General features: G+C 40.2%; 1 protein-coding gene across 4 annotated transcripts in view; it reads right to left on the bottom strand.

Annotated features, from left to right (window-relative positions):
- The window catches only part of CALD1 (caldesmon 1), a 184,975-nt gene that overhangs the window by 111,535 nt on the left and 57,706 nt on the right, over positions 1–15,734 (bottom strand). The window contains exon 2 of one of the 4 annotated variants that reach the window (XM_060020925.1): positions 3,782–3,873. The exons of the other annotated variants lie outside the window; for them this stretch is intronic. The gene's annotated coding sequence lies outside the window, so the exon portion shown is untranslated. The remainder of the gene's footprint in view (positions 1–3,781; positions 3,874–15,734) is intronic. 4 annotated transcript variants of the gene reach the window in all.

Genomic DNA, 15,734 nt, shown 5'->3' with positions numbered 1-15,734 from the left:
CCTGGCACCACTGTTGGTTTTTCTCCCTGCTATCTGTGCCCTGATCTTGGCTTGCCCACCCTGACACAACCTCTTTCCATCAATAGCTGTGCTAGGCAGGAAGGTGTTCTCCATGGTGCAATTAAGGCTTTAATGCCAGGTGCAGTTCCCTGGCCAAGGAAACACCATCACTTGGCCAAAATTACAAAATCTGCACATGGTGATGCTGGAATGTCCTCTTACCTTCCTTATCATGAAAGTTTCCAGAATTGGGAAGACCATGAGAATCCATGTTCCTTGTGTCCCCTCAATTCCTAACCACACTTGGGCTCACAGTGTATTTTCCTCTTTATACCCCATGACAAGGACCTGAGAGAAGTCTTCTCAGGGTGAGATGAGGCGGATTCAAGATCTTTTCACATATGAGCCTCATTCTACAGTCACTACCAGAAATCTGTAGAAAAGACTATTAGTGTAAGAAAGACCCCCTTCAGATCCTGCTATAACAAGTATGGGCACATTGAACTAAACAGGAGACCGAACACTTTGTCAAGGGTGTCCAGGGAGGATTGTTCTGCAAAACTCAAGAAAAGAGGAAGGGAAAAAACCCTTCTCTTTCCATTCCATCTGGAGCTTCCACTGACTCCAAAAATATTGGCCCACAGTGGTTATAAAAACACCCATTTATGCTGTTCTAAAACAGGGCAAAGCCTGCTACGTGCTTACAACTCAAAGCACTTCTTTTACATGCTCATAGGAAAATTATCTTTCTCTCCAAATTCTATGGCTGACTGAAATTAATGAAACACAGTCCGGAGGCACCTCTGCTGGCCACTGGCCACCATTCACTTGGAACACCCCACTAGGCCATTCATGGATTGCAGCGCTGTTTTCTCTTGACTTCAGAATTTCTCCTTTCTCATTTTATACAAACAGCAATTTATGTAAAAATCACTGACACAGGTGTCATTGGCATTTTAGGTAACTGAGCGAAAAATGGCATCTTTTTCCTGGCAACTTGAAGAATATCAAGAGGAAAGTATGGAAGTGAGGGGTACTTGAAAAAATCTGATATCTCAAAGTTCATTTTTAAGAAATGGAAGGGAGTATGCAGAGGAGGAGGAAACTTACAGACCTCTGATGGCCTCTTCCGCTAATAATCAGACAATCCAAAGAAAGATCAAGGGTTTCTGCTAAAGAAAGAGAAACAATGGAGAAAGAAAAACAAGCAAGGAAAAGAAATGACACCTTAGAAAATAAAAGAGAAATTAATGAATAGCTTTCCCCATTTTGTTTGCATCAAACTCAGCAGGAAAAAATTGGGAAATTCAGTGCTGGGGTAAACATGGCCCGATTAGAAATGACATTTGATAGTGGGGCCCAGAGAGGAGAAGTTTGTTATGGCCACCACAACTCATGGACTGGCCTCTCCATGCCTCATTAGCCCCCATTCTGGCCTGGGCATGAAACACGAAAATACCACCAATGCCTTCTTGAGGGCACAGGAGGTATGGGGTGACCAGCAGGGAACAATGGACTAAGGAGGGCGTTCAGTGCAAAGGAGGTACACTCCCCCCGACTAAGTCCTTTACTGACTGTCTGGACAAGATGATGTTCCATGGCAACGGAGTCCCAGCCTCCTGACCCTAAAAAGGACCGGCCTTCTGTCTCTTTGGACATTAAGGAGTCTAATCCTGGGGTTCCCCCACTGTGCAGTCTGATCAGCTCTGACTGTGATAAAGAAAATGGTCCTAAAGGCAAGTGTTGATGTATGACATCCCTGCGCATGCAGCTGGGGAGTCAAACACATGCTCATGCGTGAAGTTAGCTAGAGGGGAGCGAAGCTGGGTAGGGCAAGCCCCACAGGAATGGTTTGGGGCATAGCCCCTAAAGGAGAGGACAGAAGGAGGAATAAAATAGGACCAAAGGAATAAGTGGAGAGAGAAATAGATAGATATCCACATTAGCTAATACACGTGTTCTTACAAACCCTCATTAGAAGTAGCATTTAGATTTCTTCCTCTTGGGAGGGTCCCTCTCCTGTTATTTAGCAGGAAAACTTTCTACATGCAATTTCTGGTGCATTTTTAAACCACTGCTCCTCTCCCTCCACAATCTTTCTGGGTGGCGTCATCCACTCTCACGGTTTTAATTCCTATGTATAGGTTATGACTGTGAAAATCTCTATCTCTAGTTCTCACCTGGGCTTCAGACTTGCATATCCCTTGTTTTCTAGACACACACCCTTGGCTGTCTCACAGGCCCTTAAATTAGCAAGTCCCAATCTAAACTCATTGTCCTTCCCTCTTGGCGCCCCAGTGTTCTCACAGAAGAGTGACTGTATCTGGAGCAGGTTCATGCTATTTACTGTCTCCTAACTCTTTGAGGAGCGAGGTAAGTCTCCTGCCATCAATTAATCATATCTTTCTTTCAGTCCCTCTCTCCAGCTTTGACTTATTTCCACCTCTGGGGGGCCGGGGGGCAGGCAGCAAGTGAGGAGAATGCACCACTAATAATCATCATTTGGAGGTAGTCTTAAAGCAAATAAATTATAGATTCAGAGACTGCATCTTCTCATCTATCCATTCATGTATTCATTCAGTCATTTAATAAGTACTATTAAATGCTTACCATTTACAAAACCTCCTCTAGTGCTGCCAAAGATGTAAAAGGCACACTCTTCAACTTCAAAAATTATATAATGTAATAGGGAAATGAGAGATGTGCACAAAGGGCTACAACACACTGTAGGAAAACCAAATATTTTAAGAGCGATTAAATGCTAAGGGAGTTCAGGAGAGGAGAATCGGAGAACAGTCCATGTGCAACAAACTAAAAATCAGCATACTGAGAAAAAAAGATGATGGGGTATTATGGACTGAATTGTGTTCCCCCCAAATGCATATGTTGAAGTCCTAACCCCTAGTACCTTAGAATATAACTAAATTTGAAGACCAGATCATTAAAAAGGTGATGAAGTTAAGATGAAGTCATTAGGGTAGGTCTTAGTCTGATATGATTGTTGCCCTTCTAAGAAGAGGAAATGTTGGAGAGAGAGAGAGAGGCACCAAACATGTGTGCTGGCAGTGGGATGCCCATGTGAAGACACAGGAAAAGATGACCAAGAAGAGAGGCCTTAGAAGAAACCAAGCCTGCTGACACCTTGATCTTGAACTTCCAGCCTCCAGAACTGTGAGAAAATAAATCTGCTATGTACCCAGTCTGTGGTATTTTGCTATGGCAGCCATAGCAAAACTTTTCTCCCTACTAGAGCCAACCTTGGAAAAATTGCGAATGAGTGAAGTTTCCTTTAGCTTCTCCATCTACCTTCTGAAATCCCCTCTTTCTGTTCCCCAGGTAGACCTTCTGCTGGTGGAAGTTCTCCCAGGTAGGCAGGATTTGCTGAGAGTGAGGGGTATTTCCTCCTGAAATCATCGGTGTCTGTTCAAAGGTGAGCTTCCTCACCCTGAAGACTGACTCATCATCTCTCTATTCTCTCAAGTCAGCAACATTCTTCTTGGGAAGTGAGAACTTCATTATTGATTGGGGACAGTTTTGCTTAAGACATTATATATGCAGGAAAAAATTAAAAATAAAGCAAAAAATCAGATTACAAAGCAGGAAAACAATTCCTTCCAAACTTGTTAGATTACTTGGTAAGTAAACTCTGAGGAGCATAGCAGAAAGCTTGGTTCCGCACAATGCATCTTTAGGTGCAAGAATTTAGAAAATCAGGCAGAGAGGCCATGTAACTGCTAAGATCAGAGCCCCTCCCCAGTAAGAGCACATAAACTCTACTCACAGCTAAGCAATCAGATGTCCACTTGTGAACCTCTGGTTGATCACCAATCCCTATGAATTCGATTGGATGATCTTGAAACTTTTTAATGATACCTGGTATAAAAGGAGGATGGAAACATAAGTGGAATACATTTTAGTTAACGTGGAACTACATATTTTAAAATACAATTTCTTCCTCAGGTACTGTTGTTGGTTAGGACCGTAAAGGGGAAATAAAGCACAGATATAAATAGATATTGTGCATTTGCATTTTAAAGAAAACAAATACCATTATTACAGAGTCAGTCCCTGAATTCTTCTAAATAGTGGAGGGGAGAAGGTGGTATAGTTAGTACAAAGCAGGGAGTACTACCAATGCCAACGATCAAAGACAACAGGCTTCAGAACATAGTCAGAGACACTGCCTTCTCTAAGCTCACACTCAAAACCTTCTAAGCCTCAGACTCTCAAAGTCTTTTTGGAACATTTGTCCAAAGTTTTCTGCTGTTGATTGTCAGGAACTTGGCTAACAGGTAGAAGAGGAGGCTCTGGAGGATTACAAATAATTATAGAAAAGTATTGGTAGATAATCTAGAGTTAACTCTCTTGCACTTGAAACACAGCAATAAATATTAAATATAAGAAGGGCCAAAGAAATAATTACCTGGGACAGTAAATCACCATCACACCCCTAAACCTGCCCCAACACGATGTAACAAGGGATGCTAATGGAAAATGCAACTCTGGGTTTTAACGTTTGCCTTTCATTTAGTAGAATAATGGGCTCAAGTGGACCTTAAGAACATACCTTGCTTTCCCCCACCCCACCCTTTGCCATTTCGCATTGGAAGAAAATAGAAGTTCATAGAGTTTAAGGGACTGGCTTGGAATCACACTGCTGGAAATTGATCCTGGATTCCTAGATTCTCATTTCAGTTTTCACAGGTAAAAAACAAAACAAAAACCTGCCTAGCATGTTATCTATGGTTTGTATCCATCTGACGAAGGCTGGTTTGCAAACTAGGGATTGGGGAACCTTGAGGGCCTGTAAATTGGCCAGCAAGCCAAGGTGCCATCCATTTCCTTATTCCTGAGCACTCACTCAGGCTGTCTTCAGCTCCCCTCCACCAACCTCAACCACCTCTTCCTACTTGCCCCAAATGCACTCGTCCAAACAACTGTTGTATTGTCATGCATCTAGAGTACCTAGCTCAACCTAATCAGGATCTGGGGGGCTGGGACCCAGGCATATGTGTTTCTCAACTGTCCCTGGTGAATCTACAGTGCTGCCAGGTTGAGAGTCACTGAGATAAGGATGCAGCATTCTTTTCCAAATCACTGAGCCCTGGGCACATGTGAGGGTCAAGTGAGAGGGCTCCGCTCCAAGCCCTGCTCCTCTCTATGTGCCAGGAACATATTGGGGATATGCCAATGAACAAATAACCATCGTACCTGGCTTCATGGCACTTATGGTGTACTGTCCCCCTAGAACAGAGGTTCTTAGGCTGGCCACCTATCAAAATCTTCTGGGAGAGCTGTTTTAAAAAATATGACATGACCTCCAGAGAGGTGCCCAGGAATTTGCACCTTCAAAGAAGCTCCCTACATTCAGTTGCTGATGTAGATTATAGTACCCATCACACATAGGCCTCCCATTCTTGACTCTCAGGCTTCAACTAAGGCATAGACTAGAAGAAAGCAAGGAGTTATTCGCCTGGATTGTAAACGAACAAACCAAGAGATTTAAACTTGCAGGGAAAAGAATTCACAGTACCTTCCTCAAACCCTCTGGCAGAGTCAGTGTTTATCTGCCTGGTTTCCCTTTCCCTGGTCCCAATTCCCTCAGTGTTTTTATTTTTAAAATTGGGAATGAATAAAGAAAAAATAAAGAAATCAGGGATCAGGGGAAAATTTTTTGTTTGGTCTGTAGAGTCTCTGCATATGTTTATGAACTACCTTGTTAGTGAGAAAGAGATAAAAAGGCTTCTGAGAGAAACCATAAAGTGAATAGCAAAGTGACTAAGTGTAGAGTTTGTCTTCAGATATACTTTCTATTTTCAGATTTACAATGGAAGGACAGAAAGGTGATGAAGCTCTCACTCCTTGTTTTAAGATTTTTCTCTACTGTCAGCGACCTTGCAACTTCAAATAGATGCCTGGGCGAACCATTACTCGCTGGATCCCTTTAAGCTTTTTATTCAGTACCCAACACATAGATTCTGACTGACCTGGCTCAGAGGCAGTTGCTGAAATTCTCTGCAGGCAAAGCTAAGTCTAGACCAGACATAGTTAGGAAAGGAATGACCCGAGATGAAGGAAGAGGGGCTGGGAGAGACAGCTGGACGGTGTGAGGTAAATGAGCCCGTTTCCCTACCGCAGTCCCCTTCCCAGCCAGTGGCAAACAGCCAGGTGCTATTTATTGCTCCTTTGATTGAACTATCTTCTCAGGCATGTGGGGAAATTTGGGTTTTATATGAAAGCATTCACTATGGGAGAATCAAGGTGTAATAAAAAAGGAAGGAGGAATTTCTCTCCTTTCAATAAGCTTTCTAGTCCTCCAAGGGGAGAGATTTTCTTAAAACCCTTAGGAAACATCTACCTAAAGCCATTCAGTAGCATGACAAACAGAAACTAGCCCCTTCCTAGGTTACACAAATGGAAAAATATTGACAGTACATACTTGAAAAAAGTGGTGACAATTCTACTTTAAAATTCCTACCAGGGCTTCCCTGGTGGCGCGGTGGTTGAGAGTCCGCCTGCCGATGCAGGGGACACGGGTTTGTGCCCAGGTCCGGGAAGATCCCACATGCCGCGGAGTGGCTGGGCCCGTGAGCCATGGCCGCTGAGCCTGCACGTCCGCAGCCTGTGCTCCGTGGCGGGAGGGGCCCCAGCAGTGAGAGGCCCACGTACCGCAAAAAAAAAAAAAAAACTTAACACAAGCGTTCACAGAAAGATGCCATTTTTCAAACGGGCACCAAGGCATTGGATAAAGGGGAGGGTCTCAAATGATAACTTATTATAACAGGGAGTTATTGCAAAGGTTAAATTAGGGATCCTTTATAAAAATGAATAACTTTATGGAGTCAGCAAGAAGAACCAGGTTTTCATTAATTTATAATTTTGCCTTGTACAGTCGAGCTAGGATCCTTTGATTTGAACATGAATATTTATACTAAAAAATCCCCCATGACTCTTCTATAACATGCCCTGCTCTCATTATGGAGATATTAATAACTACTGTGTAATAAGGGCTTTTAGTGCCAGGCCCTGTGCTAAGCTCCTTGCACACATCTATCTCATTTATTACTACAACCTAGTGAGATACATATTCTTAACTTAGGAGAAGCACTGAGAAGTTTGTTGTGTTTAAGACATTTGCCTAAATTCACCCAGCTAGTAAGTAATGAAGCCAGTATTCAAATCCAGGGGCTGACCCAGCCTGATGGGTGTATGGGAAGGATACATGTCCACATTCATTTATTCATTGAGTGAGTTCTCTAAGCCAGGATGAGACACACAGGGAGGAGTAAGGACTCTGCTTTCATGGAGCTTACATTTTGATGAAGTACAGATAGCATACATGTTTCCAATAGTGAGTAAATAAAAGAGCGTGATGTGATAGAGGGCCACTGGAGGGCCACTGAATGGTGAGGGATGGTGTCTCTGAAGAGGAGATATCTAGGCTGAAAATATATTTCTAAGAAAGAGTCACTCATGTGAAGAGTGTTCCTGGAGGAGCCCTTGAGAACCCTAGTGTGAGGTAGAGGGTTTTATGAGATGACCGTGTGCTCTGTGATCATGAAACTCTTCCAAGTTGTTCAGTCCATATGGGATTCAAGCTTATCTGTGTATTAGCAGAACACACAATGCTGAAAGATGTGCTGAACAAAGGGACTTACCAAAAAATTATTCTCAAAGTACCACCTTTGCCAGAAAGCATGAGGGTGGTAGAGGTGCTGGTAATCTGTCCCTACCCATAGGGCAGAGTGCCAGGGATATACCTGGTCACCTGTACATCCAGTGTCCAGAACGATAGAGGTCCCCCTGTGCTCCTGTTCACTTGGTAAACCTGAAGAGAGCTGCCTTCTGTGGGTTTACATGAGTTCCTTTCAGTTTTGTGCATTGGAGGATAAGGCAGAATATTTCTTAATAATAGAAGAATGAAACACTACAGGATATAATCCTTGGAATGGGAAAGGAATGGTAAGAAGCTATTTCAGTCTTAGTTGGCAGGAAGTCACATAACTTGTGTAGGGATAATTGAAATAAAATATTTAAAAATAGATCTATGGGTTTTAGTCAAAATGTGTCAGTAACAATAAAACATTAATAATTGTCTCTTGTGAATTATCTCTGTTTTGCATTTATAGCTGAATATGGGAGCTAGGAGTATTTTAGAAGAGAATAAATATGTGATCTCAGGGAATTTGGGTAATTTAAGTAAATACTAATGAGTGAATTGACCTTGACCAAGTCATTTAAGCACTCTTGGCCCCTCAATTTTTTCATCTGTAACATGAAGCATTTGGAATAGATTTTTAAGATCCCTCCAATTCAGATGGTTTATGTAGAATTCTATGGCCTTTTAAGGGAAAAAATGTATTGTATATGTCTCAGTATCTGTGAATGACCTTGTTATGGTTGTGAATAAAATAAGTTCAATCATGTTCACCCTTTTCAGCATCTAATGGGTTTCCCAGAGAAAGGTACTGCTTTCCAGGGACCACCTACCCTACCTCTTCTCCATTATTTCTAAGAGATGAGTATATTTTATAGCTCTGAGAGAAAGGATAATGTATCACATAATGATATCTATAATCTGTTGAATACCTACTATGTGCAAGGTACTTGATATCTGTTATCTAATTAAAAAGAAAACTGTGAAAATAGTTGTTCTTAGTGTCCTATTTGAAAGTAAGGAGACGGATTCAGATTCACTGTTACATAGTTAACAAGTAGCAGAGTTGACATTGCAGCCCAGATTTGTTTGACTCCAAAGCTCTTTCCATGAGTGAACACTTGAAGTAGAAAGGAGAAGAGTATATAAGAGAATAGGAAACTAAGCAGAATGTTTCTGAAAAGCACAGCAGAGTTTTCTGCAGTCTCATGGAACTAAGTAGGGAAAACTCAAAGTTCAAGAAGGAAGAACCATTCTGGAGTTGATATATCAATATCTTAATTGTGATGGAAGTTACACAACTATCTGTATTGTCAAAACTTACAGAACTGTATACTAAAAAGAGTAAATTTTACTGTATATAAATTACACTTTGATAAAAAATGGAAGCAAGGAAAGAAAAGAGGAAAGGGTCTTGGGATATAGTCTCAGTTAGACCTTTGTAGAGTTCATCCGTTGGGAAGGGGCAAACTAAGGTCGATGGAGTTGTACAAAATGGCAGATGAGTTTCAAATCACCTCAGCCCTAATTCAACTAAAGTGAACTTCCCCAACTCTATCAAACTACCAGAAGATAGAGTAACTCAATTTGGAGGAAAGTAACGTCACCTAGCACCTCAGTTGGACATCCACATGGACAAACAGAAAACCAAATCTTGACTTTTATTTAACATCATACTCTCCCCTCCCCCAGTTCCAGATTGACTGTAGATCTAAATGTGAAAACTTACACATTAAAGCTCTCAGAAAAAAGAAGGTACCTCCATGATCTTGGGATACGCAAAGATTTTGTAAACAAGATGTATAAATTATTAACCATAAAGGAATAAAATTGATAAACTGTATTGCATTAAAATTAAGGACCATAAAGAAAGTGAAAAGGCAAGTCACAGACTGAGAAAGTATATATTAGTAAAACATGTATCTGACAAAGGATTTGTACCTAATATACAAAGAATTCCCACAAATCAATAAAAAAGATAGATGACTCAACAGGAAAATAAGTAAAGACTTTAACAGGTACTTCACAAAAGAGGATATTAAAATGGCCAAACAGACATATGAAAAAGTGCTCAATCTCATTAATCATTAGAAAAATTCAAATTCAAATTCCACAGCACTAGAATAACTAAAATTTAAAAGACTGACAATTCAACGTTTTGATGAGAAACTATAACTCTTATGTGCTGCTGCGGGAATGTAAATTCGTACAATCACTTGGGTAAAATAGCGCTATTTGGCAGTATTTGCTGAAGCTGAATATTTGCAGATCTGGAGACCTCAAAATCTTACTCCTCGGTGTATACACGGCAAAGATCCATGCATATATTCATCAGAAGACGTGAACTGGAATGCTCATACCAGAACTATTCACAACAGCCACATACTGGAAATCAACTCAGTGTCTATCAATAGTAAAATGGATAAACTGTGGTAGGCACACGACGAAATACTGTATTGCAGATTAGGATAATCTAAGTATCACTCAGGCAATGAATCTCAGAAACACAATTTTAAACAACAGAAGTCGGACACCAAACAAAAATTCTATAGGATTACACTAATATTAAATTCAAAAACAGACAAAACTAATACTTGGTGTTAGGAAGCAGAATGATGGTTCTCCTGGGGCAGTGGCCAGGGGTGGCGGGGAGGAGGCATGACTGTGGAAAGGGGCATGAGGGGGGCTCCTGGGGTGCTAAGCAATGTTCTGTTTCTGGATCTGGGTGCTGATGACATCACTGTGGTCATTTTGTGAAAATTCATCATGCTGTACAGCTGGGATTTGTGCACTTTTCTGTATGTTACACATCAATAAAACGATTATGTTAATAATGTGAACAGAAAAAGATGAAGCCTCAATCTGGAAAGATGACAACAAAAGGGAATTTATGGGCTCGAAATACATAAAATCATGAAAATTCAATATTCCCAGTCATATATTACACTAGTAGGAAAATAAAATAATAAAAAGAAAGACAAACAATGAGAGAAAACAAAAAGGTAATACAAATCAATGTACTCTGCAGGGGGAAAATCGTAGTCGGGAAGGCTGGGATCAATTTGGCCAGTTATTTCTAAATTAAAAGTCAACACTGGATTATTTACCAATGACTTAGTGAACTTTCCACATATATATTTTGGCTTACTATATCTTAGAAGGGAAATATTGAATGTTTTTGCAAGTGGCCCATACCAAAGCTATTCAAATACAGGGACTACTTATCATCTTAAGATGTTGTGAAACCTCGCAGTGCATTCAGCCCCTTGCTTACTAACCACAATTTCCCCTCCTCACTTTCAAACACCACTCTTCCCAAATCTATCTCCAGTGCCTCACATGTGCATTAAGTGCTTGCACTGCACAAAGTTTCCTCTTCACTTGTTTCAACTGTATGTTTCCATTTAAGCTTTTACCTGTGTATCTTGAGCAACACTTGTCTATAGTTTGCTTGTATTTCAGTGTGAATTTTTACAGCTGTGGGAGAATCTTTTGATTTTCATAGGATGCATTTTTTCATATTATCATGGAACTATGCATACGGCCATACACAGATATTTGTATAAACTAGTAGATAAGAGAGACAAGGTGTATTAATAGGATACTATGTTAGGAATTTAGCTACCAGGCAGACTAAATAAAGCGAGGGACTAAAGAAACTGCTCTTATAATTCAAGAAAAAGTCAATTATCCAATGAAAGTAAGAATTCTCTTGGCATTCTGCAACAAGCAGATTCACTGGGTTGCTAACAAAGCTTTACACTATTCAGTTGGGTTGGACATAGGTCTTTCCCTTGAAAGCAGCATGGAATTGTGAAAGAAGACAGGCTGTGGGGTCATAACAGAGGTATGACCTTAGGGAAGTTCTTTGTGTGATGTCAGTTACTTATTTAAAAATGAGGATAATAGGGGTTTCCCTGGGGGCGCAGTGGTTGACAGTCCTCCTGCCGATGCAGGGGACACGGGTTTGTGCCCCGGTCCGGGAAGATCCCACATGCTGCGGAGCGGCTGGGCCCATGAGCCATGGCCGCTGAGCCTGCGCGTCCGGAGCCTGTGCTCCGCAACCGGAGAGGCCACAGTAGTGAGAGGCCCGCGTACCGCAAAAAAAAATAAAAATAAAATAAAAATGAGGATAATAATAACTGCCTTGAAGGGTTTTTACTCCTCTGTGCCTAGGTAGTTTTTTGTTAATGCCTCTATGGGGGCATTGCCACAGCGGGCTGTCATTGTATGAGCATGGGCTTCTTGATGGCAAGGACATGGTCTTACCCATAATTCTATCCCAAGCATTTAGCAAATTCCATGACATATAACACGCTCCATAAAAGTTTATTGGTGAGTGAATGAATGAATAAATGAGATAACATATAACCTAGAATGCTATAGGCCCCCAATGAACATTACTCCTCTCTTTTTCTCCTCCTTTATTATTCTCTATCTGGAAAGCAGAATGAATCAACCCTTAGCTTATTTCTAGTAGGTGGCCAGGACTAGCAAAGGTAGCCAAGGAAATTTTTCTGAATTCCCCTTAAAATTTCATGGGAAGCCAAGGATATAGCTTATATTTTTGTTCACAGAGGAGCCAATTTTGCACAAGTATGAAGATGAAAAAACATTCTTCTTAGAACAGAACAAGATCACATAATAGTACAAAAGAAGGGCTTTGATATCTTAAAACCGTGCCTATTTGCTGCAGCCTTTCCTATTTTTTCTTGGACAGTTTTTGAATTAAGAATAATCCATGATGCTGTTTGCATTGGCCAAGATTTTTCAATTGTTAATAAAAGAATCAGAATAGATTTTTAGAGGTAAGATATTTTCTGATCAGAGAAGCATTAAGAATGTGTCCATGGCAGGGTGAGGGTCAGATGTTTATTTTTAAGCTGTATGAAAAGTTCTCTACTTCTCTAAAGCAAGTCAGAAAGTGAAAGTAATTTATGGTATTATGAAATTTCTGGACTTCTCATGGGAAAGTGGCTGACCTCAGTGTTTGATAAGCTTCCTGTGGCTACAAACATACAAGCCGTTGACTCCTAAGAAAAATGTAACATTTCTCTTTACAGAATCATGGTGCGCCTGCAGCTGGAATTTGGTTTAACTGCCTCGCATCAGGAAAAACCTAATGGAGATATTTTTAAATGTCCGAAGCTTGTGGAGACGCAGTCGTAATTGTCTCTGTCACCATCATCATCATCATGAAAGTCAACATCACCACCACCACCATCATTATCATTATCAACAAGCACTGATGTTTGTTCGTATTATTTGTAAGGCACTGTTAAATGCTAGGGTTCCAATGAGTGATAATAAATGGTACAATTAATTTTTATGTATATTAAATTTTCCAAAGGATATCGTCTTCATGGCACTCTTTTGCCTATATGGCTATGTATGGCTTCTTTATTTTTTAATTGAATATATATTATTTACCATGTATTATTTTATTTTTAAATAACAGTGTTATGAAGATATAGTTCACTTACTACACAATTCATCTATTTAAGTGTATAATTCAATAGTTTTTAGTATATTCAGAGTTGTGCAATCATCACCACAATCTTAGAACATTTTCCGTCACCCCCCAAAAATCCCTATACCCTTTAGCCACCTCCCTCCACTGCTGAAAGAGCCCCTATATCTCCCAGCCCTAAGCAACTACAAATCTATATTTTATTCCTATAGAGTTCCCTGTTGTGGACATTTCATATGAATAGAATCATATGATATGTGGTCTTTTGTGACTGAGTTCTTTCACTTAGAACAATGTTTTCAAGCTTCATCCATATGGTAGCATGTATCAGTATTTCATTCCTTTTTATGGCCAAATAATATTCCATTGTATGGATATATCACAATTTGTTTATCCATTTCGTTTGTTGATGGGCATTTGGGTTGTTTCCATCTTTTGGCTATTGTGAATAATGCTGCTATAAACATTTGTGTACAAGTTTTTGTGCAGACATATGTTCTCCTTTCTCTTCGGTATATACCTAGGAGTGGAATTGCAGGGTCATATGGTAATTATTCTATGTTTAATTGTTTGAGAGACCATGAGACATTTTTCCAAAGTGGGTGCACCATTTTATATTCCCACCAGCAGTGTATGAGGGCTCTGATTTTCCTACATCCTTGCTATGCAAGAGGAATAACTTATAAATATATCTCCTGTGCAGTAAACTTCAGGCATATAGAATAAGTTTGATAATTGTAAGTTTAAATAAATTGAACCCATTAGTTCCAATAGACTCTCAGTTTTTTTTCAACAATCTCAGTACTCAGGAGTTTTGGATATTCACAAAGAAGCAATGTCCTAATTCAGTACTTTCTGGTTGAGACTACAGGTAATCAAAGAAATTGGATTATTTATTCAGTTCAGTCAACTCAGTGGAAAATTTGAGCACACTTTATTGATTTAGTGAATTGATTTTCTTGTTTCTGTTATATAATATGTACTTTGTTTAAAGTATTCCTAAAACTTTTTCTAGTGTTAGCTTTGACTACTGATTAAAATTTAAGTACCTGAGAACAGGGCTGTATACTCTATATTTTTTATGGCCAGTTGCTTAAGATGAGCAAAAACCACAAACACTGAAAGTGGAATGATCCTGTCCCTATTCTCTACCTTCTAACCAGCTAGCACTGCCCAACTTTCTCTTCCATGCCAGGGCTGTGTGCCGAGACCTAATCCAGTCACTGTGAAGCACAAAACTCTGACACGGAATCTGAACAGTGGTAGGGCTGTGGGCTCAGGTCAGAACCTAGAATCACCTTGTCTTATCCATGTAACAAAGGCAAAACCATCAATGCGTGTAGCCCTGAAAAAAAATTTGCTGGTTGATGTCATTCCTCAGCATTTAAAAAGAATCAGTCTCTGCATAATTTATTTGCGTATTTAACTCAAAGAGTAGCCACTGAACGCTGTAATCCCATGCATGAGATACAGAGGCCTTTACACTAGAAAACTGGTAAAACATCACACTCACTCTGTCTCTGCTCATCATCACCCAGTTATCAGAATGTTTGTGGTCTTGGAAACTGGACATCGGCAAACACAGCAAAATAACAGTGCACAGGGGACCATTTTGTGCACAGGGCCCTGGAAGGGCCAGTGGAATTCCTCTGATCAGTCTCCTTTTGACTTTTTCCCAGAGACCTGTTTCTGCACTGAAATGTCTGGAATGCTTGGTAGGGACGAAGTGGGTTGGTCACAGGGCAATTATGCTACTATCATCAATGAGATCAGCCATTTGTGGACCGATTTCCAAGTGACTAGTGGTATCACCAGTGGGTTAAAGAATACAAATGATAGCAATTTTACAGTGAACAGAACTTTCACATTCCTTTTCCCAAATGATTTTCATGTCAAGCCCGGAGATCAGTAAGACAAATATTATTGGCAACATTTTATAAATGGGACCTAGAGAGTCCTGGAGAGGTTAAATGGTTTACCCAAGGCCTCTCAGCTAGTGGTGAGTAGATCCAGGTCCCCAAATCTGTTCTCGTCTGCAGAACACCATTCTGCCTCTTGTTGGTTACTTAACAACCAAGTTCATTCAGCAGGAGCTGGCTTATTTTTTATTTTAAGACAAATCAATCACTTATATTTAGTTTTAGAAGACAGATGAATCCACTGATTTGATTCCCAACTGCTATCATGAGATAAAATGTTCAAAATGACAATCCTGAGAACTGATTCTTGTGACCCTTGCAATTTGCACTGTCTTTGCAGTAATGACATAGTGGGGGGGAGTGTTACAACTGATAAATCCTTCAATTAACCATCCTACCCCAAAGCATTTGAACATCAAAATAGATCTGTCAAGGTATGGTGGCCCACCACAGTGGCTTTCCACTTGAAGTCTCGATCACAGCGTCATTACCTGTGAAGTGTACCATCAGATATTTGAGGTTTCATGTGATTTATTCTTTTTAAAAACATTAGGAAGGATTCAAGCTTATTTCTATAAACTTGCCTCTCACTCAGCTTTATTCCTGGAATCTTTCTTGAGTGGAAGAAAAGTCTTTCCTATATGTGTTCCCATGAGTGAGGCTTCCCTGTGAATATCATTCCGCAGGC

This window comes from Delphinus delphis, chromosome 9 (genome assembly GCF_949987515.2).
Source record: "Delphinus delphis chromosome 9, mDelDel1.2, whole genome shotgun sequence".
Classification (NCBI taxonomy): Eukaryota; Metazoa; Chordata; class Mammalia; order Artiodactyla; family Delphinidae; genus Delphinus; species Delphinus delphis.
The sequence above is the reverse complement of the archived record's forward strand: the minus strand, read 5'-3'. Positions and strand labels throughout refer to the sequence as shown.